This window comes from Phoca vitulina, unplaced genomic scaffold (assembly GCF_004348235.1).
Source record: "Phoca vitulina isolate PV1807 unplaced genomic scaffold, GSC_HSeal_1.0 scaffold301, whole genome shotgun sequence".
Lineage (NCBI taxonomy): Eukaryota > Metazoa > Chordata > Mammalia > Carnivora > Phocidae > Phoca > Phoca vitulina.
Genome location: NW_022589988.1, coordinates 29,397 through 38,359, shown reverse-complemented (window position 1 = coordinate 38,359; position 8,963 = coordinate 29,397). Strand labels below are relative to the sequence as shown.

Here is an 8,963-nt window from a genome sequence, read left to right as displayed (position 1 = left end):
CTTGTTGTTGGTGTATAGGAATGCCACTGACTTCTGTGCATTGATTTTATATCCTGCCACTTGACTGAATTCCTGTATGAGTTCTAGCAGTTTTGGGGTGGAGTCTTCGGGGTTTTCCACATAAAGTATCATATCATCTGCAAAGAGTGAGAGTTTGACTTCTTCTTTGCCGATTTGGATGCCTTTGATTTCTTTTTGTTGTCTGATTGCTGTGGCTAGGACTTCTAATACTATGTTGAATAGCAGTGGTGATAGTGGACATCCCTGCTGCATTCCTGACCTTAGGGGGAAAGCTCTCAGTTTTTCCCCATTGAGAATGATATTCGCTGTAGGTTTTTCATAGATGGCTTTTATGATATTGAGGTATGTACCCTCTATCCTTATATTCTGAAGAGTTTTGATCAAGAAAGGATGCTGTACTTTGTCAAATGCTTTTTCTGCATCTATTGAGAGGATCATATGGTTCTTGTTCTTTCTTTTGTTAATGAATTGTATCACGTTGATTGATTTGTGGATGTTGAACCAACCTTGCAGCCCAGGGATAAATCCGACTTGGTCGTAGTGAATAATCCTTTTAATGTACGGTTGGATCCTATTAGCTAATATTTTGGTGAGAATTTTTGCATCCATGTTCATCAGGGATATTGGTCTGTAGTTCTCCTTTTTGATGGGGTCTTTGTCTGGTTTTGGGATCAAGGTAATGGTGGCCTCATAAAACGAGTTTGGAAGTTTTCCTTCCAGTTCTATTTTTCAAACAGTTTCAGAAGAATAGGTATTAATTCTTCTTTAAATGTTCAGTAGAATTCCCCTGGGAAGCCATCTGGCCCTGGGCTTTTGTGTTTTGGGAGATTTTTGATGACTGCTTCAATTTCCTTAGTGGTTATAGGTCTGTTCAGGTTTTCTATTTCTTCCTGGTTCAGTTTTGGTAGTTGATACATCTCCAGGAATGCATCCATTTCTTCCCGGTTATCTAATTTGCTGGCATAGAGTTGCTCATAATATGTTCTTATAATTGTTTGTATTTCTTTGGTGTTGGTTGTGATCTCTCCTCTTTCACTCATGATTTTGTTGATTTGGGTCATTTCTCTTTTCTTTTTGATAAGTCTGGCCAGGGGTTTATCAATCTTGTTAATTCTTTCAAAGAACCAGCTCCTAGTTTCATTGATCTGTTCTACTGTTCTTATGGTTTCTATTTCATTGATTTCTGCTCTGATCTTGATTATTTCTCTTCTTCTGCTGGGTTTAGGCTTTATTTGCTGTTCTTTCTCCAGCTCCTTTAGGTGTAGGGTTAGGTTGTGTACTTGAGACCTTTCTTGTTTCTTGAGAAAGGCTTGTGTTGCTATATACTTTCCTCTTAGGCCTGCCTTTGCTGCATCCCAAAGATTTTGAATAGTTGTGTTTTCATTTTCATTGGTTTCCATGAATTTTTTTAATTCTTCTTTAATTTCCTGGTTGACCCATTCATTCTTCAGTAGGATGCTCTTTAGCCTCCATGTATTTGAGTTCTTTCCGACTTTCCTCTTGTGATTGAGTTCTAGTTTCAAAGCATTGTGGTCTGAAAATAGGCAGGGAATGATCCCAATCTTTTGGTACAGGTTGAGACCTGATTTATGACCTAGGATGTGATCGATTCTGGAGAATGTTCCATGGGCACTAAAGAAGAATGTGTATTCTGTTGCTTTGGGATGGAATGTTCTGAATATGTCTGTGAAGTCCATTTGGTCCAGTGTGTCATTTAAAGTCTTTATTTCCTTGTTGATCTTTTGCTTAGACGATCTGTCCATTTCAGTGAGGGGGGTGTTAAAGTCCCCCACTATTATTGTATTGTTGTTGATGTGTTTCTTTGCCTATGTTATTAATTGCCTTATATAATTGGCTGCTCCCATGTTAGGGGCATAGATATTTACAATTGTTAGATCTTCTTATTGGATAGACCCTTTAAGTAGGATATAGTGTCCTTCCTCATCTCTTATTACAGTCTTTGGTTTAAAATCTAATTTGTCTGATATAAGGATTGCCACCCCAGCTTTCTTTTGGTGTCCATTAGCATGGTAAATGGTTTTCCACCCCCTCACTTTCAATCTGGGGGTGTCTTTGGGTCTAAAATGAGTCTCTTGCAGACAGCATATCAATGGGTCTTGTTTTTTAATCCAATCTGATAGCCTGTGTCTTTTGATTGGGGCATTGAGCCCATTTACATTCAGGGTAACACTGAAAGATAGGAATTTAGTGCCATTGTATTGCCTGTAAGGTGACTGTTACTGTATATTGTCTGTGTTCCTTTCTGGTCTATGTTGCTTTTAGGCTCTCTCTTTGCTTAGAGGACCCCTTTCAAGATTTCTTGGAGGGCTGGTTTCGTGTTTGCAAATTCCTTTAGTTTTTGTTTGTCCTGGAAGCTTTTGATCTCTCCTTCAATTTTCAATGACAGCTAGCTGGATATAGTATTTTTGGCTGCATATTTTTCTCCTTTAGTGCTCTGAATATGTCCTGCCAGTCCTTTCTGGCCTGCCAGGTCTCTGTGGATAGGTCTGTTGCCAATCTAATGTTTCTACCATTGTAGGTTACATATCTCTTCTCCCGAGCTGCTTTCAGGATTTTCTCTTTGTCTCTGAGACTCGTAAGTTTTACTATTAGATGTCGGGGTGTTGACCTATTTTTATTGATTTTGAGAGGGGTTCTCTGTGCTTCCTGGATTTTGATGCCTGTTTCCTTCCCCAAATTAGGGAAGTTCTCTGCTATAATTTGCTCCATTATACCTTCTGCCCCTCTCTCTCTTTCTTCTTCTCCTGGGATCCCAATTATTCTAATGTTGTTTCGTCTTATGGTATCGCTTATCTCTCGAATTCTGCCCTCGTGATCCAGTAGTTGTTTATCTCTCTTTTTCTCAGCTTCTTTATTTTCCATCATTTGGTCTTCTATCTCACTGATTCTCTCTTCTGCCTCATTTATCCTAGCAGTTAGCGCCCCCGTATTTGATTGCACCTCATTAATAGCCTTTTTGATTTCGACTTGGTTAGATTTTAGTTCTTTTACTTCTCCAGAAAGGGTTTCTCTAATAACTTCCATGCTTTTTTCAAGCCCAGCTAGTATCTTTAAAGTGATGATTCTGAACTCTAGATCTGACATTGTACTAATGTCCGTATTGAGTAGGTCCATGGCAGTCGGTACTACCTTTTGTTCTTTTTGTTGAGGTGATTTTTTCCGTCTTGTCATTTTGTCCAGAGGAGAACAGATGAATGAGAGAAGAAAATGCTAACAGGGTAACAACGTTCCCAGAAAATATACTCTAAACAAATCAGAAAAGACCTGAAGCCGGGGGAAAAAGAAAGGGAAAGAGAGAAAAAAGAAAAAGAAAAAAAAAAAAGATAAAGATGAAGATAAAAACAAACAAAAACAGAACAACAACAAAAAAAACAGAATGTGATCAAATATGATCAGGCTGGTATATTGATCAGTGCCACACACTAGATTTTGGGTGTATTTTGGTCTGTTAGAAGAAAGTCCCTCCCAAAATTTTAAAGAAAGAAAAACTTATATATGTACAAAAATAAGGGTTGATATGATGAAGGGATGGAATATGACTGTAAAGATGGAAATTATAAAAAATTTTATAAAAGGAATTGATAAGTTGTTTGAAAAAAGAAAGAAGAGGATTTAAAAAAAAAAGAAAAGAAAAGGGAGAGAATGTGATCAGGCAGGGGTAGAAAAAAAACATACACTAGAGATTTAGGGTATATTTTGATCTGTTAGAAGAAACGATCTCAAAATTTTAAAGAGAGAACAACTTATATATATATATATGCCAAAAATACGGGTAACTACTAGGAAGGGATAGAATATGACTCTAAAAATGAAAAATAAAAATGTTTCTTAAAAAAGGGATTGATAAGATGTTGGTTGAAAAAGGGAAAAAGAAAAATTCAAAAAAAAATTAACTTTGAAAGACTAAAGAATCATGGTAAAAAAGCCAGGAATTCTATGTGCAGTATTCCCCTAGCGCTGGAGTTCTGCCGTTCTCATTGATCGGTAAACTTGGTCTTGGCTGGCTGTTCTCGCTGATCTTCTGGGGGAGGGGCCTGTTGCCGTGGTTCCCAAACGTCTTTGCCGGAGGCGGAATTGCCCCACCCTTGCCCGGTCCAGACTAAGTAATCTGCTCGGGTTTGCTCTCAGGAGCTTTTGTTCCCTGCAAGCTTTCCATACAGCTTTGAAGGCCGAGAGTGAAAATGGCGGCCTCCCAACCTCCGCCCCGGAGGAGCGGAGAACTCGGGCCCCGCTCCTCAGTGCGCCCCCAGAGAAAAGCAGTCAGTCACTCCCATCTCCCTGGTCTCCGGCCGCACTCCGTGCTCACCCGGCCTGTGACCACGCGTTTCTATCTCTGACACCCGCCCCTGTGTGGAGTCTCCAAACCCAGCAGATCCCCGCAGTGCACTCCCGCACCTCTCCTCCCGGGGGAGGAAGGGGAGTCTCCCCGGATCTGCCGCTTGTTGGGTCCCTGCTGGAGGAGCAGTGGCCCAACTGTGCCGCGGATCACGGTTTATGGCAACCCCGAGCTGAGAGCCCGCGCCTGGGCTCCGACTCTGCAGCCGGCTTCCACGCTCCGATCCCTGGGAGCTCTGCCGCACTCAGGCACCCCCGGTCTTTCTGTGACCCCGAGGGTCCTGAGACCACACTGTCCCGCGAGGGTTCCACCCCCCACTTCGCCACCAGAGTGACGTCCCTCAGCGGAGCAGACTTCTAAAAGTTCCGACTTTGTGCTCCGTGGCTCTATCACTTGCCAGAAGCGGCCGACGGAGGCCCCTCCCCCGCCGTCTATCCTCCCGAATATCGCCTCGGATTCACTTCTCCGCACGCCCTACCTTCCAGAAAGTGGTCGCTTTTCTGTTCAGAGAGTTGTTGCTATTCTTTTCTTCGATTTCCTGTTGAGTTTGTAGGTGTTCAGAATGGTTTGATCCCTATCCAGCTGAATTCCTGAGAGGAGAGGAAATCCAGGTCTCCTACTCCTCCACCATCTTGCCACATCTGAGTAAAGTTCAAAGGCAAGAGGGTTGGACTGGAAGAAGGGGGCAGAAAGAAGAAAGAACTAAATTGGGAGTGGCCCATACTTCAAGTTAGGTTGCACAGAGGGGTGTGTGTGTGTGTGTGTGTGTGTGTGTGTGTATGTGTGTTTTCCAAACACCTGATATAGACTCCACAATAGGGAACCAGCCATAGATCTTAAAAAAGACTGCCCCCAAAAGCTTCCTACCAGGGGTAAGTCAATCTCAGCAGGAAGAGGCTGCACCATGCCATCAGAGGTAGGTGGTTAGGGGCACTGTAAGTGGCCATCCAGAAAAGGTATTACCTAAGGTATTACAGGAACTATAGCCAGAGATTTCTACTAGGGAAATCTCTGCAGAACCCATAGATAGGTCCCTTGAGAAAGGGCTGGCAACTGTGCACCTGCACCCAGAAAGGGATACCAGATGCAATTGACCTATTCAATAAGACTCCATGTTTCTCCTCTCTCCCTTCCTCTTAGTCAACCCTGCAAGGGCCAGAAGTCACTACTAAGAAGGTATATGACTGGACAAACACACACCAAACACACTCCCTTCCTCCCCCTTCCCACTACAGATTTCTTGAGGCTGTCACAAAGACGGGGAGGGGTGAAGAGGTTTTTTTGCCAATATTTTCTTATGAAGATTTTCAGACATTCAGCAAAAGTTGAAAAAAATTTACAGCAAACCCCTGTAGACCCACCACCTATCTTTCTCACATATCTACCCATCTCTCTATGCATTCATTACTCCATCTTAGTTTTTATGCATTTCAAAGTGAATAGTAGACATCAATATACATCTCCTAAGTACCTCAGCATGCATTAACTAGAGTTCAGTACAGTTTTTGATAAAAAGGTTACATACAATGAAATCACAAATCTTAAGCTTGTGTTTGTTGAGTTTTGACAAATACATATGTATAACCCAAAACTCTTCAAACAAAGAACATTACTGTAACCCCCAAAAATCCCCTCATGTTTTCTCTCAGTAAATCCCCACCCACTTTTAGATTTTTTTCAAGCATATATTGGGTTGGCCAAATTTTAGAATTCCATGTAAATTAAACCATATAGTAATGACTCCTCATTTCAGCAAAATGTTTTTGATATTCAACCCTATTGCTGTACATATCAATAGTTCTTGTACTGCTGAGTAGTATTCCACAGATGGATTACAATACTTTGCTTATGCATTCTCATGTTTATGGACATGAGGACTGTGTCCAGTTTTTGGCTTTATGAATAAAGCTATTATGTTCTTCTACAAGTCTTGTTTTTTTTTAATATACATTTTCATTGAGTAAATACCTAACAGTGAAGTGACTGGATTTATAGGGTAAGTGTATGTTTACTTTTATAAGGAAATTCCAGAAACTTTCTAAAGTGATTGTACTTTATATTCCCACCAGCAATATGGGAGAATTTCAGTTGCTCCACATTCTTGCCAACATTATTGTTTAATCTTTCCAAACAACCATTTGGTGGGTGTGTAGTGGTATCTCATTGAGGTTTAATTTGTATTTCCTTGATGAATAATGATGTTGAGCACTTTTTCCCATTTGTGTATCATCCTTGCAAAGTGTTTCCTGAAATCTTTTCTTCTTCTAGAGGGTGGTTTTTGTTGTTGTTGCCATTGTTGTTTTATCTCTTTATTGTCAGGTTATAAAAAATCTTCACATACCCTCAAACCAAGTGCTCTGTCAGAAAATGGATTTATAAATATTTCCTCCCAGTCTGTGGCTTGCATATTCATTGTCTTAATGTATCTTTTGATTAGCAGAAGTTTTTACCAATTTTCCTGCTAGATTCTGTGTCAGTAGTTATAAGGTGTATTTTTCAAAAAATGTGTTCATTTCATCCACGCTGTTGAATCTGTCACCTTAAAGTTGTTCATAATAGTCTCTCTTTTTTCAGGTTTTATATATTTATTCAGAAAGTGATGCAACTATGGAATGATGCATTTTAGCACTATGAAATCCAATGTCTTGAAATCCTTTCACCCTGCAGTTCTATTTATTACAATTTTATAATCCTGAAGAAATTCTCTTATCTGAAGTTTTTCACGCATTCAGGTATTTTGCATGATGTCTGATGTGCTCAGTAATAAAGGCTGCAATGAAGTAGTAGCTATGATCATAACCCTCTTATAATCCAAAAACAATAGGGACTTTCTTTTCTGTACCGGCAGCTATATGAAGTTATCAGGTAATTGTCCATCTGTAGGCAACTGGTCATCTTTTCCTTAATTAATTAGTATGTCCAGCTGAGCCCCTGGATAGGACTTCACAAGTTGGGTAGCATCATCAGCCTTCCATTTACTTTGATCTGTTCCCAAATATCCACTAAAACCTTTTTTTTTTTTTGCCCCAAGAACAGAGCACTGGGTTGCAAATTGGAGCAAATACTGACACAGATTTTGGACTTTCCAGGATTCTTCAAAGCACAAATCAGAGTTCCGTGGCCTCCCCTAGAGTGGCCAAAAATAGACCTCCTTTGGGGGGTCTGTTGCAGAATTGGCATTTATGAGTTGGGGAAATTCCGCAGTTACATAAGAGTACATTCTGTAGTTAGTTTTCCAAGGATCTTCAGTGGCATCCACTTAAAACCTGGCACTGGTGTCAAAGTTCCAGCTCTCATCTTCTCCTTTAATATTGCAGCCACGAGGGCTAGCATCTGCAGCAATGACGACAAGGCCATGTTCAGAGGCCACTTGATGATAACCATACTTTGATATAAAATTTTGTTCAGTGCAAGTTAAACCAGACAACCGTGCAGTGAAGGACATTTTCCAGTTTCTACCTCTGGTGGTAAGTAGGTAGCAAATTTCATTTTGCAGTTCCGTTTGACACTGTCATGTTCAAAAACTTTCTACAATCCTCCAAAGCACTTGTTGCTGGAAATCTGTTTCAATGCCATGCCTCTCCTGACCAACTGCTACTTCCTTTTTTGTCTGCACCAAAGGATGGATGATCCTCGAGGATTGGTGGCAGGCAGGGAAATGAGCAGCAACCAGAGTGGAAAGGTGGGGCCTCATCATTTAAACTTGTTCAGAATACTGTCTTACCCTCCTCATGTCCATAGGATCTGTAGTGATAACTCCTCTTTCACTTCTGATATGGAGAATTAGTGTTATCTCCCCTTTTTTGCATGATCAGAGTAGCTAATGGTTTAGTAATTTCAATCTTTTCAAAGAGCCAACTTTTGCTTTGTTAATTTTCTTTCTTTTCTGTTTTCATTCGTCCGACCTCTGCACTTTTATTTTTATAATTTCCTTCATACTACTTCCTTTGGGTTTTCTTTGCCTTTTTTGTTCCCCCTGTCTTCTTCAGGCCATTGATTTTAGACCTTCCCCTTTTTCTAATATAAGCATATATCACTATAAGTTTCCCTCTAAGCACTACTACAGTTGTATTCTACAAATGTTGGTATGTTGTATTTTTTTATTAGCATTCAGATTATAATGTTTTCTATTTTCTCCTGTGATTTTTTTTTTCTTTGACCCATGGATTATATTTCATCTCCAAACAGTTGAGACTTTCCTAGATATCTTATTGTTGATTTCTATTTTAATTTTATTGTGGTCAGGGAACATACTGTGTATGGTTTCAATTTGATTTAAACTACTGAATCTTTTTTTATGACCCAGACTGTGATCTATGCTGGTGAATACCATATGCACTTGAAAAAATATGTGTATTCTGTGGTTGATGGGTATAGTCTTCTATAAGTTAGTTCAAATTGGTTGATAGTGTTGTTCTGATCAACTGTGTCTTTACTAAGTTTTGTCTAGTTGATCTATTGATTGTTTCAGAGGTAAGTATTAAAATCACCAATAAAAATTGTGGATTGTCTATTACTGCCTATTTTGCTTCATGTAGATTGAGGCTCTGTTAGTAGGTACTTATTTTCTTTTTACCTTTTTTCA

General features: G+C 39.9%; 1 pseudogene; it reads right to left on the bottom strand.

Moving 5' to 3' along the window:
* Positions 1-7,098: 7,098 nt before the first annotated feature.
* LOC116629147 lies at positions 7,099-7,954 on the bottom strand (annotated as a pseudogene).
* Between the last annotated feature and the right edge of the window lie 1,009 nt (positions 7,955-8,963).